This window comes from Mesoplodon bidens (assembly GCF_964165515.1).
Source record: "Mesoplodon bidens genome assembly, chromosome: 2".
In the NCBI taxonomy this organism is placed as follows: Eukaryota; Metazoa; Chordata; class Mammalia; order Artiodactyla; family Ziphiidae; genus Mesoplodon; species Mesoplodon bidens.
Genome location: NC_138177.1, coordinates 127,104,899 through 127,129,074, shown reverse-complemented (window position 1 = coordinate 127,129,074; position 24,176 = coordinate 127,104,899).

The window sequence follows — 24,176 nt, the reverse complement described above, 5'->3', positions numbered from 1 at the left end:
GTACCATGCTGTTTGTTTGTTTTTTTTTAATTTTTTTATTATTTATTTATTTATTTTGTTGTTGTTGAGGTATAGTTTTTTACAATGTTGTGTTAGTTTCTACGGTACAGCGAAGTGGAGTTCCCTATGCTATAGAGCGTGTTCTTATTAGTTATCTGTTTTATACATATTAGTGTATATATGTCAATCCCAGTCTCCCAGTTCATCCCACCATTACCCCGCCCCCTAGTACCATACTGTTTTGATGACTGTAGCTTTGTAGTATAATCTGCAATCACAGAGCCTGATTCCTCTAGCTCTGTTTTTCTTTCTCAAGACTGCTTTGGCTGTTTGGGATCCTCTGTGTTTCCATACAAATTTTAAGGTTTTTTGTTCTAGTTTTGTGAAAAATGCCATTGGTTATTTGATAGGGATTGCACTGAATCTGTAGACTGCCTTGGATAGTATAATCATTTTGACAAAATTGGTTCTTCCAATCCAAGAACATGGTATATCTTGCCATCTGTTTGTGTCATCTTTGATTTCTTTCACCAGTGTCTTATAGTTTTCAGAGTACAGGTCTTTTGACTTCTTAGGTAGGTTTATTCCTATGTATTTTATTCTTTTTGTTGCAGTGGTAAATGCGATTGTTTCCTTAATGTCTCTTTCTGTTCTTTTGTTGTTAGTGCATAGGAATGCAAGAAATTTGTGTATTAATTTTATATCCTGCAACTTTACTGAATTCACAGATAAGCTCTAGTAGTTTTCTGGTAGCATCTTTAGGATTTTCTATGTATAGTATCATGTCATCTGCAAACAGTGACAGTTTTACTTCTTCTTTTCCAATTTGGATTCCCTTTATTTCTTTCCTTCTCTGATTGCCGTGACTAGGACTTCCAAAACTGTGTTGAATAAAAGTGGCGAGAGTGGACATCCTTGTCTTGTTCCTAATCTTAGATGAAATGCTTTCACTTTTCATCACTGAGTATGAAGTTAACTGTAGGTTTGTCATGTATGGCTTTTATTATGTTGAGGTATGTTCCCTCTGCACCCACTTTCTGGAGAGATTTTACCTTAAATTCATGTTGAATTTTGTCAAAAGCTTTTCTGCATCTATTGAGAAGATCAGATGGTTTTTATTCTTCAATTTGTTGATGTGGTGTATCACACTGATTGATTTGTGGATATTGAAGAATCCTTGCATACCTGGGATAAATCCCACTTGATCAAGGTATATGACCCTTTTAAGGTATTGTTGGATTCAGATTGCTAGTATTTTGTTGAGAATTTTTGTGTCTATGTTCATCAGTGATATTGGCCTGTAATTTTTTTTGTGTGTGTGCTATCTTTGTCTGGTTTTGATATCAAGATGATGGTGGCCTCATAGAATAAGTTTGGGAGTATTCCTTCCTCTGCAATTTCTTGGAAGAGTTTCAGAGGTATAGGTGTTAACTCTTCTCTAAATGTTTGATAGAATTTGCCTGTGAAGCCATCTGGTTCTGGACTTTTTTTGTTGGGAGTTTTTAAATCACAGTTTCAATTTCAGTACTTGTGATTGGTCTGTTCATATTTTCTATTTCTTCCTGGTTCAGTCTTCGAAGTTTGTACCTTTCTAAGAATTTGTCCATTTCTTCTAGCTTGTCCATTTTATTGGCATATAGTTGCTTGTAGTAGTCTCTTATGATCCTTTTAATTGATATTTTTAGAGTATTCCATGCAAAAGCAGCAGAATACACATTCTTCTCAAGTGTGCATGGAACATTCTCTAGGATTGATCACATGCTGGCCACAACATGAGCCTCAGTAAATTGAAGAAAATTGAAATCATGTCAAGCATCTTTTCTGGCCATAATGCTATGAGATTAGAAATCAAGTACAAGAAAAAAAAAGTATAAAAAACACAAATATATGGAGGCTAAACAATATTCAACTAAACAGCCAGTGGATCACTGAAGAAACCAAAGAGAAATGAAAAAAATACCTAGAGACAAATGAAAATGAAAGCAAGATGGTCTAAAACCTATAGCATGTGGAAAAAGCAGTTCTAAGAGGGAAGTTTGTAGCAATACAATTTTATCTCAGGAAACAAGAAAAATCATAAACAAACAACCTAACCTGACACCTAAAGCAGCTAGAGAAAGAAGAACAAACAAAACCCAAAGTTAGTAAAAGGAAAGAAATCATAAAGATCAGGACAGAAATAAATAAAATAGAAATTAAGAAAACAATAAAAAAGATCAATGAAACTAAAAGCTATTTCTTTGAAAAGATAAACAAAATTGTTAAACTTTTAGCCAGACTCATCAAGAAAAAAGGGAGAGGGCTCAAATCAGTAAAATTAGAAATGAGAGAGGTAAAACCCATTTATTTTTTGACAAACATGTTTAGCCATGTATTATGCCAGACAGTGTTTTAAAAGTCTAAAATGCTTTTGTTAAAACTAGAAATAATACATTGTAAAGTTTCCAGATTTGTACTTTCCCAAAGCATCAGTTGTGATACAATTTCATCATTTGCCTAAACCCTTTGCAAGGATCTCATTCCTTGGAGCCTCTATCAGCAACTCAAAGAATATGAGATTTTGTTACATCTTGAAAATGGCAGTTAGGTAGCAAGATGCAATTTCTGAAAGCTAATCCTTTCCAAAAGCTCAACTAGCCTTGTTTGGCAGCTTCCAGTAGCTATATAGAAATACAGGGAGTATACAGGGAATTGTAATCAAGTTGCTTACTGAATGCAACATGACAGTCTAGTGGTAGAGTTTAAGAAGGTATTTTCTGCTTTGTTTAAAACACACACTCACACACACACATACATACATGCCCATGCATGCATGCATGCAAACACACACACAAAAAAGGTAGAATGAGAGAAAAATAAGGCAAAGAGCAAACAGTGGTAGAGACATCACAATAACTAGGAATGGGTTACTAAAAACAGACACATTTCTCTTATCAGTGTCTGAAATCACGTTTCCAAGTTTCCAGATTGCTATACCTCAAATGGTAATGAAGTCACTCTAGCTATGTATTAATTTCTATTGCTGAATAGCAACTTATCACAGATCTAGTGATGACACATATTTCTTTAATGACACATATTTATTATCTCACAGTTTCCAGGGTCAGGAATCTGCATGTGGTTTATCTGGGTCTTCTGCTCAGGATCTCACAAGGCTGTAACAAAGGTGCTCGCTGGGCTGCATTATCATCTGGAGGCTAGGCAGGGGTGGAATCCACCTCCAAGCTTGTTCAGGTTATTGGCAGAATTCATTTCTTTGCATCTGTATGACTGAGGGCCCTAGCATTTTGCTGACTATTGGTTTGGAGGCTGTGTTCAGATCCTAGAGGCCACCCACAGTACCTGTCACATGGGCCTCTCCAGTGTGGCTGCTCACTTCATGGAACCCCCAAGGAGAGTTTTTCTCCCTAGAAAGGGCTCAGTCCCCCTTCCAGGGTCTTAGGCCTGGCTAGCTCTGCCCCATACAGGGTAATTTCCCTTTTGATTAATGGAAAATCAACTGAGTTGAGACTGAATTGCATTCACAAAATCCCTTTGCTTTGCCATATTCTATTGGCTAGAAGCAAGTCACAGGTTGTTATGGGCTGAAATGTATTCCCTCTCCCTTTGCCCCCACCTCCAAAATTTATGTGTTGAATTCTTTAACCTCCAGTACCTCAGAATGTGACTGTATTTGGAGACAAGACCTTTAAAGAGGTAATTAAGGTTAAATTAGGTCATTGGGGGGGGGCGCCTAATCCAGTATGACTGTTAACCTTAGAAGAGGAGATTAGAACACAGACACATAGAGGAAAGACTATTAAAGACAGAGAGAGAAGACAGCCATCTACAATGCAAGGAGGAGGCCTCAGAAGAAATCAACTTTTGATCAATACCTTGATCTCAGACTTATAATCTCCAGAACTGTGAAAAAATTATGTTGTTTAAGCCACCCAGTCTATGTGTTCTTTTTTTTTTTTTAACGACAGCTCTATCAAATGAATACAAAGGTCCCACCCAAAGTCAAAGAGCAATGGTGGGGTAGGGTGGGGGTCAGGGTACATACAGGGAATGAACACCAGGGGGCAGAAATCATGAGCGCCATCCTAGAATCTACCCTCTACAAGCTGCAACCCCAAATAGCCTAATCTGGGGAAGAAGGGATCGAGTAGACATTATACAACAATTTTAGGATCTCCTTTACTTTCTGGGACATGGAGGATTACACTTCTCTATCCCTTTAAAGCCAATGAATGTGAGCAAAGGTGTCTAGTTTCACTTCCAGGATGAACCATTTAATGCTGGTGTTCAGTTCTCTAGCCCTTATTTCCCCTGCTGGTACAAACCTCAAGGCTTCTTTGTAGCATCTTAACATTGGTGAATCACCAACTTGAGTCTCTGAATATTTATTATGAACAGAGCTCCACCTACCAACCTATGCTAAAAATGTACAATGAGCAAGAAATAAAACTATGTTAATATTAAGCCGCTGACATTTTGGGGTTGTTTATCATAACACCATAATCTAGCCTAACCTAGTAGACAATTGAGATGAAGTAAAGTTTTACACTGTTAATGAATTTGGGAAGTTAAAATAACTAAACAGTGAAAACCAAAGTATTTGCACAAGCTTGTGCAAAATTAGGAGTGAGGTGCCCATTTATTTTATACCCTATGAACTGTTATCAGAAGGCTATATGATACTAATTGACACTAATGAAAAAGCAACCTGGAGTTCAGATGAAAAATAAGTCCTGCCTCCCCAGAAGATTCCTCTGATCAACAGTCTATGTAAGTAAACTTATCCTCTGAGTCATCAGCTTCTATGATAGAGCTTCATCTAACTCTCTAATATTGTAGTAGAAGGAAACTATATAAGACAGACTTAGAAAATTCCCCAAAGCTTTGAAATGAGTAATCCTCAAGGTGAATTAAAATTCTGTACAAAACTGCCTCAAGTTTGCTTTTCATTTCCCCCTCTCTCTCTCTTTTATTCCCAATCCTCTTGCATCCTTTTTCATTTTTCTACAGTGGTTCTGGTCTACATGGAACACTGGAAAAATGATTTTTTATTTTTCCTGATTTGAGAAAAAGAAAAAATAAAGTTTAGGAGGACCTGCAAGGGTGTGTTTTTTGTATAACTGTGAAGAAAATTGCAGTGAGACATAGCTAAAACAAAGGTGCAAGCTGGGAAAAAGCTCTTGTAATAAGATTAATTTCTGATTCCTAACTAGCCTTCCTGATGGAGGCAGACAGATCTAGTCTATGGAGTTATCTTTGCCTTTCTGTGCAGTGCTATCCTCAGATAAATGCTTTCAGGTAGTAATACTTTAGCTCAGATAAAAGGAAGGGTGGCTACCCTGTCTCATGGGAGGGAACTCATGCAATTTATCCACTTTTGGCAAGTGACATCACAATATGTCAAACTCTGTAGCCTACCCCCTTTGTAAGAAGCAGTTCACTTTCACTTCCTAGTCCATCATGCCTACTGAAGCGTTCCTTGGAAACTGCAAAGCCACCAGGAAAAGATCAACCTTTTTTGGTGAGGAGACTATGAGAAAGAAGAGACATCTGGGGAAGCTTGGAGAAGAAAGAATAGGTTAGATAGCATGCTACTTAAAAAAAGATGTGTTACCTCTGTTAACATTTCTCATATATACATACATATGTTTATATAAAATATATAAAAGCTTATTATAGTTTATTCTATATATTATTATATGTAGTACATATAGTTTATAATTATATATCAACGATCATATATATAATCAATTAGCAGAGAGTCAGACCAGTAAGTTTTCTGGTTAAGTTGGAGACAAAAGTGGAGCCTGGGGAAAATAAGAATTTTGATTTTTGAATGTTAACATTTTGCTACCATTCTTGAATTTTTAAAAATTCCTTAAATTAAAAGTATTTAACACCTGCTGTGAAATGAGTTTGATTATGTCTAGACAAGCACAGAATTTTTAATTTGTGCTTCTTTGTTACCCCACAGATGTGTCTATTTTCCCACTTTGAAAAGGAAAATATTCTGAAAGCATACAGTCCATTTCCTGAACATTTACACGAAGCAGAGTATTATACTTCATTTGAGCATATTTATATTCTTGAAGTTCGGGTAAACAAATAAAAGGGTTAAATGAAACCAGGAAGAAGGTAAAAAAAGAGCAATGAGATTACCTCTGTATGTGATGAATCTATACATTTGAGGGTCTGTGTGTGTGTGTATGTGTGGGCTACTCTTGGTTCATGTAATATAACAGAAAAATGAAATAAATGGAAATTACCAAAAAATGACTTGGAAATTTAAAACTAGCTTTTAAATGCTTGATTAACTAACTGTTAAGACATTGATTAATGTTAGCTTTAGTCATTTTAAAGCATTCTTTTAGATAAACTGCCTTTCACACTTTGAGCTATGAACTATTTTTATTTAGGAAGTCATGTGAAGCGTAATTCATGATGTTTTTTCCAATCTTCTCAGGTTTACTGCCTTATGTATGAGAGAGAATAGAGTGATTTTGATAGTATTAATACTAAGTTTTATGGTAATGCCCAAACATGGCTGCAACCATTCTCCTTACTGAGTCCTTTGTGCCTTTTCCCCACTCTCATTGGCAATCCATTTCTATAAGTCCTTTTGATTGTTAACATTTGATTTATTTCTCATATTTATCTATATCCTTCCATCCCCCACCATGCTTCCCCTTTTCTATGATCTCATCCCTACCCCACTGTACTAACCCCATAAATAATCTCCATGTCTTTGCTCTTGCCCACCTCTAATACATTTCCCACATTTTGGTAGAATATTGTTTGTAAGACAAATCTGATGGTGTCACTCTCCCACTTGGAATACTTCAAAGGGGTCTCATCATCCTCAACATGAAAAGCAAGATGCATAACATGGCTTACAAGTTCCTTCGGGATCTGGTTTCTGCTCATCTTCCTTGTACCCCCAAATCCACACCCCAGTCTCATACCTCTTCATGCTCTCCATCATGCAGCCTCCTTGGCTGACTTTCTCTTCTATGGATATCTCATTCTCCCACCTGTCTTTGGAGCCTTTGCACTTGCTGTTCCATGTGTCTAAAGTGTTCTTCTCTTTTTCTGCTTAACTATTAACTGTTTCATGCCTATACATCCTTCAAGCCTCATCTTAAATGTCAGTTTCACAGGGAAGACTTTTCATAGATCTCAGACTAGACCTATTGTATACTTGTGTGACACCCCGTACTTTTTCTTTACAGTGTTTTCCATAGGTTGTAAATATAAATCGTGCTTTTATGAACTTTCATAGTCACAGAGTGCAAATGTGTACAAAGATGTGATTTCATTTTGTCCAACAGGATTTAGCTCCTGGGATTCTATTTCATTCATAGTGTCACAAGTCACTTTTAGATTTTTTTTCAGTCTCTTTTAGATAAATACTATTCTTTCAGTTCACGAGCTTTCCGTCCCTCAGCTCCTTCCCTTCTCTTAGGAGGATATGAGTTCCTGGACCTGAGAAGGAATGGGGTACCTCGTTCATAATGGTTCTCTATTCTCTATGACCTGTGCTGGTATCTACCTGCTCTTCTTTGTTCCTTCCTGTACTGGCATTTCCTACTACTCTACCTGATCCTGCCATGACCTCAGATTGCCACATTCATGCCCTATGTGCCATCCTAATTTTTACCCCAGAGGCCTGCTGACTACACCTGATCCTGTTGTGACTTCTGATTGCCACATTCATGACCTATGTCTAATCCTAACTTTCATCCCAGGTGCCTGATGACCTATTTTTAGGACTCCATTTTCTCTTGGTTGCACGGGGTAGAGGTTGCTTTCAAATTCAGTTGGTTTTCTATACCGCACTGGGGTCTTCTGCGCTCTCTGAGGCTGCCTTCAGGCTCAGCTACCTAGGACACCTCACTCACCCACAGCTAGAGCAGGGCTGTGGTGTCATGGTAGAATTTTGTTTATAAGGCTTATAAGCCTTGCCTTCTTCTCAGAATGCAGTAGGGGAGGTGAGGCCCTGCTGTAGTCCAGCTTATCTACGAATTTGTCTGAGAAGGAGGCTGAGCCAGGGGTCCTTTCTCAGCAATCCACACCAACCACAGGCTTACTGTCTTGTTTTCTCTCCCAGTTTTGAAGCTCCTACTCCAGATGAAAACTGCGTCTTCCCTGATTGCCTGTCTAATATAAAGCTATGGATAAACTTTGCACCCACCTCTTTAAGGTTTTGCCTCCTTTTGATATTCGGAGTCAAGTTTTTATCTTGGACTTCTTTTCATTGGTTTTCAAGACATTTGTTCCTGCAGTGAGATTAAAAAACCCACTCAGGAACTCAATTGACCTTTTTGCTAAAGCTGATTCACACTCTTCCAGGGCAACAAGGATGATTTTGAGAAGAAACACTTGGTTATTTTTCAAAATATTCTTTCTACGTGTGACTGATTTTCTTAACTTCCACAGAATTGTAAACTCTCCAAGGTCAAGAGTCAGGTTTTCATATATCATTATATCCCTTAGCCCACATTAATAATAAATATTATTAAAGAAATAAATATATAAATAAGAATCTTAACAAAGGGAAACAAACTGATACATCACTATATTGATAGGTTGGGCCCAATCTTCCAAGCAGAAATCTCATAAGCTCTGCTAGAGTAGGTAGTCTGACCTGGTGTCTACCTGTTTCTGACATCTTCCCTAATATTAGGATCTTACCTCATCCTGGGCCTGTCCTGAACAGGTAAAGGCCACAGTCTTCTTTTGTCTCCAGATACATTGAGAGAGGAAAGAGATAAGAACATGTGTGACAGCCAGAAAAAGCTTACAATCCAGAGAAAGGGTGCAGAAGAGAGAGAATACCAGAGACAGGGCTGAGCTTTTCAGGTGAGAAAATGTCACTGGTCACTTTGTTGCAGTGGTTGTGTCGATGAAAGAGAAAAAGAATCACTCTCATTAATTTCATAATTTAATGTACAGTGACCTATCATTGTAAATGCTTCCCAACTGGTGACTTGGAGTCTGACTAATATCCCTTTTCTTTAGGTAGAAGAGGAAAGAGAGGATGAGGAGAGCTCACCCAGCTTTTTACCTGTTGTACTCTTTTCATTAAACCATTGTAGGAAAGATAGTCTAAACTGGTCCAAAGAGCAACTAATCCTTTCACTGTGTGTGACAGCAAACAAATATTGGGGCATGGCCAGCTGGTGGAAGCATATAGTTTGGGGAGCTGGAATCCAAACATAAAATATGATTCCATCTTCTTTTTCCTATTGTTGGCTTTTACAGTGAGAGGAATTTTCCATTTTAGAGGTCAAATCCCTCTTTGCTTTATTTTGACCACATTTCAGATTTCACAAAGAAAAACATTTTAGAGGAAAATAAAACTAAACTGTCTTGAGCCTCATGATGTAGCACAGTTAGAAAGAGGTTTGGAAAAATAACCAAAGAAACATTGAGGAGGTTTCTTAAGACAACCGTGAAATGTAAAAGGCCTAAAATTCTATTTAGATTATAATTTCAGAGATACAAACAGTCACTGAAGTAATTTTGTTCATCATGCATAGTAATCACTTCATTAGGTGATTTGCTTAAGGTCACACTAATTCAGTGCAACGTCCTGGGCAGAGATTTTGTCTTTGACTCCCAGCTAAGCCAGTCAGATCTCTATTCAGGTAAAGTGAATATAAACACAGGAATGGAAGGGGAAGGAAAGCTGGAGCCAAGGTATCTGATTGATGTGGCCTAAAGAAGGTCCATGTCCAAATCTGCCTTGACTGGCCCCTGTCCTTCAAGAGGACTCTTTTATTCCCTGCTAGAATCCATGAGCTCTCTATCCAGTACTCTTCTAACAAATTCCTTTGGTTAAGTGAATCAGAGGCCATTTCTGTTGCTTACAATCAAAGAACTCAAAAAGACTCATTAAGTATCTTTTTTGGTGTTTTTGTAATGCTTAAGATTTCTCAAAGTCCTTTGCATGCTAGTGTACATTTTCAAAAGGAGGTACAACATACATGTGTTGGTTTTTATATTTATTTGACTGTTCTCAAGGAGCATTATTTGGGATTTCTTTCTCTTTTTTTTTTGGCAGAACACACTCTGGAAAACACTGTAATACGCCATTGCTGCATTGCTGTCCCTTAAGGCACTGCCTTAGCCCTAGAACTAATTTTCAGCCTATTTAGCAGAGCTTCAAAAGCCTTCCCTATTTACTAAATAAGGATGCTGTATTTATGGTATGATAGTGTGGCCTCTGTGTCTTATTACTGCAGTAGTTAGAACACTGGTAACAATTTTACTTGAGACATTCTAGTTTAACTCTGTGGGTAGGGTTCCACGATTTCTATGATTTCTTTTTTATTGTTTTACTGACTCAAGTATATTCCAAAAGGATTTTATTATGCCTCAGTTTCCCTAGAAGTAAAATAGAAAGGAATGATACTTACCTGATATCTCCCTGAGCACTGGCAGGTTGAATTAAGTAATGCCTACAATGTGGCCTGAATTCTGCAGAGACAAGATTTCTGAAACACCAACAATAAATGTTTGTTATAGAAAAAACTGCACAGTGCTTTTCATGTATTTTAATCCATTGTTTAGGTAATTGCATAACAAGTCTGTTAAATCCTTCTGAGAAAAGATAAAAATACAAGTCAGAGCAGTTCACAGTGAGTTCTGTACATGTTTAAGAAAGTCAGACCTTGTCACAGGGCTGTTACTTCCCACTAATCCTGGGGGTGGAGACATGGGTTACTCTACAATCAGTGCAGGATGCATTTAATAAAGCAGCATTATGGGTCATGTCCATGGCATGTCATATCTCCACTTCATGGCTGATTGGGAAATACATATATAAGTTGTCCATTGTCTTTGATCAATACTCTGTCCTTTCATTTTGCCACAGTTATTCCAACCTGAGGCAAGATAGTTGGGGAAAAAGTATGATAATTTTTAGTAGAAGCCAATGATGTATTTTAGTAATTTATCTCCAGAAAATCTCCCACATTCAGCCCTCTCAATTGAACAAATATGGTATTGAATATTTAAAAGACAAACTCCAAGGCTTCTTTCCTTGGTCTTCACAGAGAGTTTTTACTAATGGAGGAAAGCTCTCAGTGAAGTGAATCTGTTGTTTTTCTGATACCTGTGGTGCTCAGCAAAGGGCCCACAAGTGGGGGCTTGATGAATGGAACCTCACAAAGATTGAAGCAGTAATAGGTGAGCAGCTTGTCTGCAAGAGGAAAGGGGCATTGAGGAAGACACCACTGAGCCTTGAAGGAGGACGGTGGTTCGAGATTGCTGAAAAAGGTGAATATAAACTCCTGAGTTCTCTTCCTCAGTGGTAATCTTAGCCACTCTTGGACAGAAGGGTACAGCAGAAGCAAATAATTGGGTCATCTCTTAGATAAGGTTTCAGAATCTACTATTATCTGTTGCTTCTCTGACTGGGGACTCCTGGCTGGAATCACAGTTAATCAGAAACACTTCTCAATAGAAAAGAATGCTTTTAATTTCAACCAGGTTATATTAATTAATTTAGATGGAACTTGCTTCTGTCTTCTTTCAAAACTACATTTCCAAATGTACCTCTCTTTTGAAGTGAGGTGCTATTTCATGGTGTTTGTTCATTAATTCAGTAAGTACTTACTGGGCACTATTTCATGCAGCGTTGTCCTATCTTCTGGTGATATAATGCTGTCCAGGACACATTCTCTGCCCTAGGGTATCTCATATACTAGCTGTAAATTTAGACAGTAAACAGGTGATTTTAACTGTATTGCAGAATTGAAATTTGCTAAGAATAGAGCTTAAATGTTTTCACCAAAAGAAGGGTAAATATCTGAGGTGATGGATATTAGTTAACTCAATGGGAATCCTTTCACATTGTATACACACACACACACACACACACACACATCAAATCGTCATGTTGTATACCTTAAATATCTTACAATTTTATTGGTCAATTCTACCTTAATAAAGGGAAAAAAATAAAATAAAATACAATTAAAAAACAGGTGATTTTAGTACAGTGAGATATGCATTTGATAAAGTTATGGAACCTTAGTGGAAGGAAGGAATATGTAAACTAGTTTAAAGCATACTAGATAATGCATTCCAGAGGAGCTGAGCTAAGAATTAAAAGATGAATAGGAATTAGGTAGAAAGAAAAAAATGAAGAGAACCTTCTCTCTCTCACAGCCCTAGATATGCAACTTTTACTAGCCAGAAGTTTTGAACATTTAATAAGTGATCCATGATATACATGTATCTTTTTTATTTCTCATAACAACCTTCTGAAGAAAGTACTATTATTATTCCCATTTGAAGGGTGAAGTAGAGTCTCATAGAGGTTAAGTTGTTTACTCAATCATGCAGTAAATAAATAAGTAAAGGAATCTAGATTCAAACCCAGGTTGGTCTGACCACAGAACCTTAGTTTTTCCCCATGGTGTATATTGGGTCTCGTGTCTCCCAAACTGGCCATCTTTAGTTGAACATGGGATAGAATTGTGATACAAGGCCACCAATTGATTGACTGGGTAGGATGCAGTCAGATTATCTATCATATGAATGCTACAAAAGAAAGACATAGATACCGCAATGGGTTAATGTTTAGCATTGGAAATGAAAGCTGTGATATAGTGGCCAGGAGTGACCAGGATGGAAAATGTATAAAGTGCACAAACGGAGGAATTTTATTTAAGAGAGTGAAGAATGGGGGGGTTGCAAAGAGAGGAGCAAAGAGGAGTCTTCTGAGAGATGGATAGAAGAGACTTGGTAGCTGCATCTTCAGTCGCAGTGTGTATGGAGCCAGTATATTTTGTTTTCTGCCCTTTGACACCCAGGAGAGTGTTAATGACATCTTTACAATCCATAAATATAAGTCAGTCTCTGTTTCTGGCAGCCAAAAAGTTCCAATTGAAACACATCCTATGTGCCAGGCATTGTGCATATAATGTCTCTAGTCTTCCTAAACCCCTTCAAGTTCAGCAAGTATTATGCTGGACTATTTCATACTCTACACAAAGTCACAGATCACATTGTTAGTACTTACATATACTAGAGTTCTTGTTATATCCCTGCCAATCACTGTGTGATTTGGGGCATTTGCATAAAATCTTTGGGCCTCATTTTTATCATATGTAAAATGATGGAGTTTGGTCAAATCAATGTAAAGAGATAAATACACATATATTTAAAAATTCTATAAACATTTAAATAATACTTATTATTATAAAATACCAGAGCTCTCTGTACAAGCTCTTTGTGCTAGAGCTTGCTATTTTAGCAAGTAGGGCATGGATACCATATGAAATATGATGTTAAAACTGTGTGACGTTTTGCATGTTTTAACCTTTCTGAGCATTTATTATTATATTTTGAAAGGAAAAATAACAATGCATAAGTTACAAGATAGTTGAAAGGATTAAATAAAATAATGTAAGTGAAGCAGTTGATCGAAATGCCTGAAATGTTGCATTTGTTTCCTTCCTGCCTTGGCCCTCTCTTCTCACTACTTTCTTTTCTTCCTCCCCTCTTTCTCATACTCCTTCCTTCCAAGAGTGCTTTATATGAAAATTCAGGGCTTATATTTCAAGAATAATTTTTAAAGGGAAATGAGAGACATGTTCCAAAAAGTTTAATGGTGAGAGCCACAAGGAGGAGTAGGAGGGCAGGAATTCCTGTCCACTGTCATTGTCTCTCCAGAGCACTGCCAGGGGATGGATGAGTTGAGCTAACATGTTGCCTCTAATCTCCATTATCATTGGTTCTGGAACTGATACAAGGAACAGATGTGGTTCAGAGAGAAAGTGTGCATTTGACTTTGGAAAGCCTTGGAGCTTTTAACAACCCCTTAAGAATGTTTGATTAACCTTAAGAAGAAACCCAGGGGGGCTTCCCTGGTGGCGCAGTGGTTGAGAGTCCGCCTGCCGATGCAGGGGACACGGGTTCGTGCCCCGGTCCGGGAAGATCCCACATGCCGCAGAGCGGCTGGGCCTGTGAGCCATGGCCGCTGAGCCTGCGCGTCCGGAGCCTGTGTTCCGCAACGGGAGAGGCCACAACAGTGAGAGGCCCGCGTACCGCAAAAAAAAAAAAAAAAAGAAAAGAAAAAAAAAAAAGAAACCCAGGGGACTCCAAAAGACCTGTTCTGTGTCATTTTGCCCATAAAAATGTTTTGGAAGCGGAGAGATGAGCTTGGAGGGAGTAGGAAAGGGAGGGTATAAGTATAGCGTCAGAGTGCTTCATATAAAAGGTACCAATGTCAGATCAGCACTAGAGGGCTTCCTGACATGATTCCCAAGTTGTCAGGTTGGTTATGAAGGACTATGAGAAGATAATGAGAATGGCTGGCACTTTTGGGAACAAGTGACTGAAATCTTCTCCCATTGTCCATTTAGAATAGAGCCTATCTAGAGTCAGCCTGCTAGGGCTGGAAGTTTCTTAAGCAGGGCTGTTGCATTGTACAGCTCAAGGGGCATCATTTGCATTGTAATCTATGTGAATGTTAATCCTGGGGTTGTGCAGTTGTGCAGTACAAAGCCCGACATAGAGGTATTTAATCCAGTGCCTCATTTGTAGGTAAAAGAGCTTTGAGACTCTGAAAGGGCAAGTCCTAGGCCAAGGTCATGTAGGCAGTTGCAGAACTGAATCAGAAGCCAAAATTCTGTACTTCAGTTTAGTGATCTTTCAACTCAACTTGTGACTCCCAGACTATGGGGTGCAATTATCTAAGGACAATGGAATTGTCATGAGTACAAGGAGAGGTGTGTGTGTGTTTCCCAATGTATGCTAAAAGTACAGTTATTATCATGTACTAAGCTTTTATAATTTTTTGCATGAATAAAAGGATTCCTCATTTAAGATTAGGTTGGCAAGTACTGCTTAAATCACTTTGCCTGTCAATCAAACTGCTAATGTATATTGGTCAGGTTTTTTTGCTAAAAAGAGAACAAAATGCTTTTGAAAGATGAGACCTTGAGATATACCTATCAGATCCTGTATAATGATGGAGAATCCAATGAGAGTATTTTACTTTAACTTGAAAATACATCACAGTGAGATATGACATACTTGTGGAAAATGCTCCAGATTCAACTCTAACTCTGTAACTATGTGACCTTTGACAAGTCACTTATCCTCTCTCATTTACTTAATAGGCAATTATTGAATGCTCACCAGGTTCTAGGAATTTTCCTGGTGTGAAGAAACAGATGAAAGAATCGTTTCTAACTGTAAGAATTTCACATTCTAATGAGAGAGAGAGAGCGAGATGAGAAACAATTGCCTTATATCACAATAAGGTCTGCCATCATTTTTTTAAAACGTATAAAACATTTTATAAATGTATATTATTTATTTACTCATAGGTAAACTCTGAGGCCTTTATGTGAATCCTCATGGACTCACTGAAGGTAGTTTTCTGGGTACTCCCATTTTTGAGAGAGGAGTCTCAGAGCTGGAAAGTTTTTCTCAAAGACACACAGTGGGAGCTGGGATTTGAACCCTGGGTCTGATGACGGCATACCTTGTGTATGTTTTAGAAAATTCTCTCTGGAAGCCAGAGTGGACTGGGAGCAGAGAAAGTGACATGGGAGGAGCCTGGGCTGCGATCTAGGAGAGAGGAGATGGAGCCCTATAGATGGAGAGGAGTGGGAGAAACCGAGAACTATTGATACTTAGCTGGGAAGGAGAATGCTGAGTGAAGGGAGGGTTGAAGCCCAGAAGGAAATTGATGTCAGTGTCTTGGTTCCTGGTTGGGCTCCTGGTTAGGTGGTCAGAAGATTTGTTTTTCAGATCGTTAGTACAGTCTTTCTCACTCCAAGGAGCATCTTCACTCCATTGAACTTCCTCACTGTCCTGGAGATTCTGTGTCCTCCAAGTTCCAGGCTGACCCCTACTGGGGGGTATACTTAGAGACAATGCTCTAATGAGACTACTAGAGGGCACAATTATTGGAGGGGGGGCTTTCCCAGAGCCAAAGAGTTTAGGAGGTCTAGCATCAGCGTCGCTCAAGTTATCATAAAAATATGTTTTAAATTTTATAACGAACTTCAGGTGCAGAGGTTTAAGCAGTGATATTTCCAGTCTGCAGCATTTGATCATCCTTGGTTTGTGCAAGATCCTTGTCTTATTTCATAAATTTATTCTTGTTCCTTCACCCAATTTCCTTTTTGTTTTGACAATCATTTAAAAATATTTCATGTGTACTCTTAGATTTGTATGTGTTCTTGCAAGTTATATATTTTTTTAAAAAAAATTTATTGGAGTATAGTTGATTAACAGTGTTGTATTAGTTTCAGGTGTAAAGCATAGTGATTCAGTTATACATATGCATATATTCGTGCTTTTTCAGATTCTTTTCCCATATAGGTTATTACAGAATATTGAGTAGAGTTCCCTGTGCTATACAGTAGGTCCTTGTTGGTTATCTATTTTATATAACTGACAATGGGACATTTTATATAATTGACAATGGGAGCCAATAGGAGTGAATCTACCCTAGATCTGGAAAGGGAAGTGAGTGTTAGATATTCTTCCCAGAGAATCCCATCCAGAAACTGAATTGTGAAGCAAAATTCACCCCTGGAAAGTGAAGAAAGAGGAAAAGGAAGACTTTCCAGACAGAAGGAGTGCCATGTTCAAAGGCAGGGCAGGATGAAACACTATGTGCTGTCTGGCTCTCCATTTTCTTAACCTCAATTCCTTTGAACCTGAAATTGCTAAGGAGAAGCAAACTGGAAATTTATGAGCTAATTTACATATTTCAAGAAACTTAAATAAAACCACAAAATCTCCAACTTAAGGACTGCTGAGGCTAAAATATCAAATTGCTTAACCTTTGATTTAAATTATATCAACTAAGTCAATCTCTCTGTGTATTTCATGCCAATCAGAAGTATCATGTAAGAATGCTATATGGAATTGATTTGTCATAATGGAAAAGATAAACATTGTTACTTAATAAATATAATTTTGTAGACAAAGTTTTTTCAACTATAGGATGAATAGAGGAAGATGTAATTAAATACATAGGGTCCTAGAGTACTCTTATATGCTTTTGGGAAACAGGACATTCATTGATGTGCCCAGCTGATAGATATTGCTCAAGAGCCACATGTTGAATTAATAAATACTGTAAACAGGTATCTAGGTTGTAGGCTATATCACTTGGGGAGTCCCTTAATTCCTTTGTTGTTCATTAGCTTTCAAATCCAAGTTTAATTTACTCCTTCCCCTCTTTGAGATTCATGAATCAAGAAGCAGATGGTACATATGTATCAAAATGTCTGGATTGCCATCTTTCTCCTAAAACAATTACATTTACAATTAAGTCAATAAGAACTCAAGGTACCAAACTAGGATACTAGGCTTTTGCCTAGAATAAGGATAGTAGAATATCCTTACTAAGATAAGGCTTCTATCTATTCTGAATTGTAATTCAGTTTAGTGACAACTTGCTTAGAGTATGAATACTTAAGAAGTTCAGGATACAAGGCCTGACTTAAAGGGATTTGTGAGTAAATTAGGTACAAATACATACAGATAAAACATTTCAAGAAGAGAAACTAGATAGTTATGGTGTACCATTCCTCCCCACCCACCTCCAATTTCCCAATTCCCTTCCAACAGATGCATTCTTTAGTCATGTCCATAACTCCACCAACACATCACTTTGCCATCTATATTACAGTCTCTGTAGTACTACTTGGTTTTCTTATCTATAAAATAAGAATATCAATGTAATAGTAAGCTTGCAAATTAAGGTGGCTAAAAAATATTTTGTACTGCCTTTCTTCCTAATAGTTTTACAGATGCCATCATCTCACATGATCCAACAATCATGCCTGCAACTTTAATGTGTTTACCTTGTCCCTAGTAAGAGACTCAAAATCATATAAAGCCACTGCATTCAGTAGTTATGATATCCTGAAGTCCTTTTAAAGACCTTCATCTTCATGACCCACAAACTGCAGGTGATGCTAGTTCTCCTTTAGACATATCATACTCCCAACTAAACTCCTCACTGTTTTACAACCTATAAACTAAATGGTAGTTATCAATACTAGTAATATACCAAATATATAATAGTGGAAAAAGAGAAGATTAAGATAGTAATGATTACCTTAATTACTGTTGTATTTAAAATAAGAAGAGATAGAAGACCAGTATCTTTCATTTCCACACATTATGCATTCCTTTAATCTTCAGACAACACCTCAGCTAAACAGGGATTCTACTTTAGGAGATGTGATCTTCATTCCTATGAGGTTTGAATCCTTGGTAGTCTTACCAATATGAAATTGAGGTTATTTTCCATTAACCTGCTCCATTGGATATGATGACACAAAGAGTTGCCTAGGAAACCTCCAAATTCTAGGGGTCTACCCATACTCTTTGCAAGCACTGAATATAGTGGAAGCCAATTACCTCTTTAGACTTAGTGTCAACAATTTGGCCAATACTGGTCCTATTTCCCAATAGTTCCATCAGTGGCCCAAGAAGCTAGAAATGCCCACATGACAATCGCAACTGCAAGTTAGTCTAAGAATTACTGTGCACCTAATTGGATGTGCCATTCTCTTGGAAACAAAAACTATAGGCCAGCACAGTTCAGAGCTTTTGGGATGGGAAATAAAATTTGAAAGTGATTGATTCTCAGATCTATATAATTTGGCCATGGAATAATCAGCACCATTTATGGGTCATTGGTTCAAGGCATATGCCTCTAAAATACACAGCAACTCACAGGTTGATGTCTTATAGCTGTCACTGTAGGAAAGTTTTAAATAGGTCTTTCCACCATTCAGTAAAGCTAACTGTTTTTTGCATGAGAGGCTACCTAATAATTCCAGTTATCCCAAGGGCATCAGCCCATTGCCTCCCTTCTTTCATTTGAAATTATGTGAAATTGTGTCCTTTGATTAGAGATGATGTTGTGTCTTCAGAGCATTTAACAAATTCTTGGATGGTGGTGGTCTCAGAAGCATGATAGGTGGGGAAAGAAAGTCCAGGATAAGTGTCTGTTCCATTGGCAAATGGAGTAGCGGGTATGGTGTTGGAAGAAATTTGATGTAACCTAGGTAGCACAAGCTAGCTGCAGATGCCTCTGACTGTAGGTACCAAATTGGGATGGTGGCAAAGGGCTGCTCTCTATCATTGCAAGGTTGTATATTGTAATGATACTCAGGTTAGCCAAGGTGAGGTACACATGTAAATCTCCTTTTTCTTCCAGTATCAAATTTTAACCCTATATTAAGTTCTAGTTTTGTTTATGGATTTCTACTGGTGTTTTTTTGAGGAAGGGGTAGGAGTCACCAAATGTAATAATAAAAAGAAGTTTCTCATCTCTAGGGAACAATACATGTTTTCTGAGGAGAAAAAAAGTTACAGTAAATCCCATTTTTCTAGTTTTAGTTCTGAATTACAGTAATGATGCATATTCCTTGAGTTGTCAGAAAGGAAGGCTTTTAGAGGCTAATTTTAGTTGGGGTGGGAAACTATGGAAATCAGATTATAGGACTCAACAATGGAATGAAGAAATAAAGATATGGGTATGATAACCTTTAGGGATTTCTGTCAGTGGAAAGGAGCAAAATAGGGTCTTATCAAGCAGAGAAGGAGGCTCAGGTTAAGGCCCTTAAAAATGAAAAATGAATGATTACATTTGGAGTCGGGGTCAAATGGCTGGGAAAAAAAGGAATGGATCAGGAATCATGAGTCCTAGTCTCAGTTAGTGGTTACCTACGTGAACTTGGGCAATTTGTTGGGTGTCTCTCTGCCTCAGACTGCTTGTTTGCCAATGATAAATTAGCTCCTTTCCCCAAAGTTCACCAAAATAAGTGCATCTGATTTGGTCTCATACAAGTTTTCTGTGTAACTTGGAAGGAAGAAGGGGTTGTTACTTTTGCTGAGGATCACGTTGTCCTTGATAACTCCTGGAATTCTGGCCACCTAGGATTAAAGTGTATAAATAACTATGAAAAACACCTCTTTGGCTTAGAAGGTATATAATTGGTGGCCTTTCACAAACCTTAGCTAACATCCTACACAGAAAACATCCTACTGCTGCCAGCCTTGCAAAGACAGCACCGTGTGGCCGAACAAAATTCATTCTGTTCTGCGTCATGCATCATCAACAAAATTGCCACTTAAGCCCTGACTCCAGAATCTTTATTGTTGGTTCTAATTTATGAAGCAAACATCAGAACACAGCTTGATTTTGCCAAGATGAGTTGGCAGTTGCTAAAGTCTTGTTTTGACTTGCAAATCAATTGTATTTGAGCTTAAAGCTATGAGAGATCCACAAATAGGAGACACCAATGTCCTGTGGAAATTCCTTGATTTATTGTTCTAGCTTTTAAACTTTGGGAAATGGTGTTTGAGTTAGGAAAAGATAGGGATTGGGGAGTAGTCTTGCAAAATTAATTTTATTAGCTTAACATTTAAATAAATAAATAAATAGTGCTAGCACCCAAGTGTACATTTAATTGTTCAGGATAGGAGGCTACTATAGGGCTAGGTGCTATTAGTTGTCTGGAAGACTAAGAACCTATTTAGGTCAAACTGACTGGCATTACTCGAGAGGGAAATTATCAGGACCTCCAGTAGATTGTGTTGAGAGAAAGCAGACACCTATAAATCATTTCAGAAGGGGTTGGTTGAGAGAATCAATTGATCTTCCAAGTGTTCACAAAAATCTAAAGTGAGGTCTGGGAAACAGTTTAGGTAAAGAGGGGAAGGACTCTTTAAGAGTAGGGCTCTCAGGATCTAGAGATAAGGGTTGCCTGAGGAAAGGCTTACAATTTGATTCCAGGTACCACACTATGTCCTTATCTGGTCATTCAAGGCCTTCCTTAACCTTGCCTCATCTCATTTCCCAACCTAATAACTCATGTTTTCTTTCATGTGGATATCATGCTTATCAATATAACAATATATAGAATTCCTACAGTCTCTACTATATATAGCCTGCAAGGGCATTCCAAGTACTACCTCAATCAATTTCTATAAGAAATCTACAATGTGGATATTATTATCTAAATCCATTATTATCCAAATGAGGAAAACTCAGGCACAGGAAGGATAATTCATTGACCGAAAGTCACACAGCATGTCCATGGAATGACCAGGATTAAAAATTCCCTAGATTACAAATGGAGGATAAAAGTATTATAATACTAGTAGTGCTCTAGGAAACTGAAAGAATAAGGCATCCCTACTTACTAGCATAATACAATAGTTTCAACACTGGTAGAGAGACTCCCCTCACCTCTCACATCAGCATGAGCAATATATGTGGCAACCAGGAGCCAACTTCCCAGCAGTGGGTTATATGCAATAATGTTAGTAGCAAGGCCAGTGAGGTAGAGAAAAAAAAGAATAACAGGAAAAAAAAAATCCAAGACCAACACACAATGGTCATGCCAGGACCAGTTCACATTGTTGCTTAATACAGTAAGGGAGCAGAATACAGTAGTTTAAAGCACTTTATGGTACCACGTAGGAAGAATGTCTCTAGTGTCTGCAGAGGAAACCATATATGGCTATGCTAGACAGAGCAATAGTCCCTCTAAGATGTCCATGTCTGGGCTTCCCTGGTGGCGCAGTGGTTGAGAGTGCGCCTGCCGATGCAGGGGACACGAGTTCGTGCCCTGGTCTGGGAAGATCCCACATGCCGCGGAGCAGCTGGGCCCGTGAGCCATGGCCACTGAGCCTGCGCGTCCGGATCCTGTGCTCCGCAACGGGAGAGGCCACAACAGTGAGAGGCCCGCATACCACAAAAAACAAAACAAAACAAAACAAAACAAAAGATGTCCATGTCCTAATCCCCAGAATGCATGAATATGTTATTTTACATAGTAAAAGAGAATTGGCAGATGTGATTAAGAATCTCAAGATAGGGAGATTATTATGAACTTTCCAGGTGGACCCAATGTAATCACAATGTCCTTAATAAGAAGGAAGGTGATATATCAATGAAAGCAGAATTGAGAAAGAGACAGAGACAGAGAGGAGAGAGGGAGAGAGAGGAGAGATTTGAAGAGCTGGCTTTAAAGATGAAGGGGGCATGAGCCAGGAAATTCAGGTAGCCTCTGGAAACTGACAAAGGCACGGAACTGAATTCTCCCCTTCAGAGGAAGATAGCACCACGAACACCTTGATTTTAACCCAGTGAGACCTATTTCAGACTTGTGACCTCTGTAAACATAAGAAAACAGATTTGTATTGTTTTAAGCCACTAAGCTAATGGTAATTTGTTGCTGCAGCAACATAGGACACTAATACAGTGGCCAACAAAAAGACTTTGAGAGATCCCCTGAGAAGAGAACATTTGTATGTGGGGTCACTATAGAGTTAAACAATGATTGGGTGCTGAGTGAAGGGAGAATGGGGCAAACAATTAATAAACAGAGAAATCCCTGTGCCTGTTTCCTCCAGAGTGACAGAAGTGAGGTGTTGGTTCTTTGTTTGTTTTACATTCTCTTAATTCCTGAGAGATCAGTTGTTGCCACAGGAATTACTCAAGTGTACCCTACAATTAGAAGAATTCAAAGGAATGGCTTCCTGTGGGTGTATCTGATGTGTCAGAGGAAAGGTTTCCCTGTGTGGTTCAGGCATGGAGCCTGAAATGATAGCTGCAATGCCTGCGGCTTCCACATGTCAAAATGGATATGTTTCAGAAGCAGTATTGATCTTAGGAGACAGTCAGAGAAGGTTTCCCTGAGTTAGTGCTAGGAGGAAGCCTGAAGGATTAATAGAAGAAACTAGGTCAAGTGCAAGGGTCTAGGTAAAAAGGATATGACGACAGAGGATGCAAAATGCAAAGCTCAGAGCAAGAACGTGCATGTGTGAGGCTCTGCAAGTCAGTATTCTTGCTTAGCGTGGCTTGAGGTGCTGAGCATGAAGAAGGAGGTGATGGTTAGCGACTAGAGATAAGACTGAAGGTAAAGTAGGTGTCTGGATGTGGAGAGCAGCTGGCCGCTGAAGCCTTTATGCTTGAAGGCTCATTTCTGCTAGACAGTAAGTTTCATGAAGGCAGTGACCATGTTGGTCTCATTTATCACTGGATTCTTAGTGTATGGCACAGTTCTTGAAACAGAGTGGAGCTTGGTAAATATTTAAAGAATGGAAGAAAAGGATGGAAGGAGAAAGAGAAGGAGTGAGGAAAGTGACAAACAGAAGGAGGAAAGAGATGGGGGGGGAGAGGGAAGCAAGGAAGGAACAGGGCAAGGACAGATGTCACCAAAGGAAGCCCTGGAAGAGTGGTAGGTATATTAGTTATATCAGTAGGAAGCACTTTCTGCTTGCTTTTGTCTCTGCCCTATATTTTAATGGCTCAGTTTTATTAATCTGCTTTGTACAGAGAGCAGTGAATGTAGACAGTATCCCAGTTTACAGTCCTAGCCAATTCTGTGGCCTATGAAGGAGATACTGACCTTATTTCTCAGTGTTCTAGTACAAACAGCAATATCTCTGAAAAGTGTGTTGATTTACCTGCTCACTCTTCCCCATCCTTTAAAACTTCAATATTTTCACTAATGCTGATGGCATTAACCATGATGGACACAAAAGGACAAAACAATGGACAGGGCCAGGTAGAAAAGACTCTGGTAGATACATAATAGGCTCAGCTCAGATCCCATCTAATCTGTCTTCCAGGGAAGGGTCAAGGTCTAGTTCTGCACCTTCACCAGGAAAGCTATAAAATGTGTGATTGTCCCCAAATGTGGATCAGACGTGAGACTAGTAAGTTTCTGTGCTTGGTGTCTTCTTTGGAGGACTTTAGTTAATACTGACACATACTATATGGCTGGCTTTAGATGTATTTCTGAGATACTTGTCCTGGATGAATGAATGAATAAAATGAATAGGATTCTAGAAACTTGAAACTTGAAATTAGATGCTTAAGTCACCATAATACAGGAAAAGGTTAACTCAGAAGGCTTGGGTTGCTAAAATCCTGCACATTCACAAGAAAAGCCTGTTTCTAGGATTGGGCCTTGGCTGGCCCATGGGAACTGAGAGCTCTGAACCCTTGAAATGTCTGCCTGGTGAGTTTTTTTGTATGTTTGAGCAGACCTTGGGGCATGCTGTAACAGTTTGACCAGACAGTTTAACAACGTGATTTACTGTGTCAAAACTACAGTAAGGTATCATCTCACACCAGTCAGAATGGCCATCATCAAAAGGTCTACAAA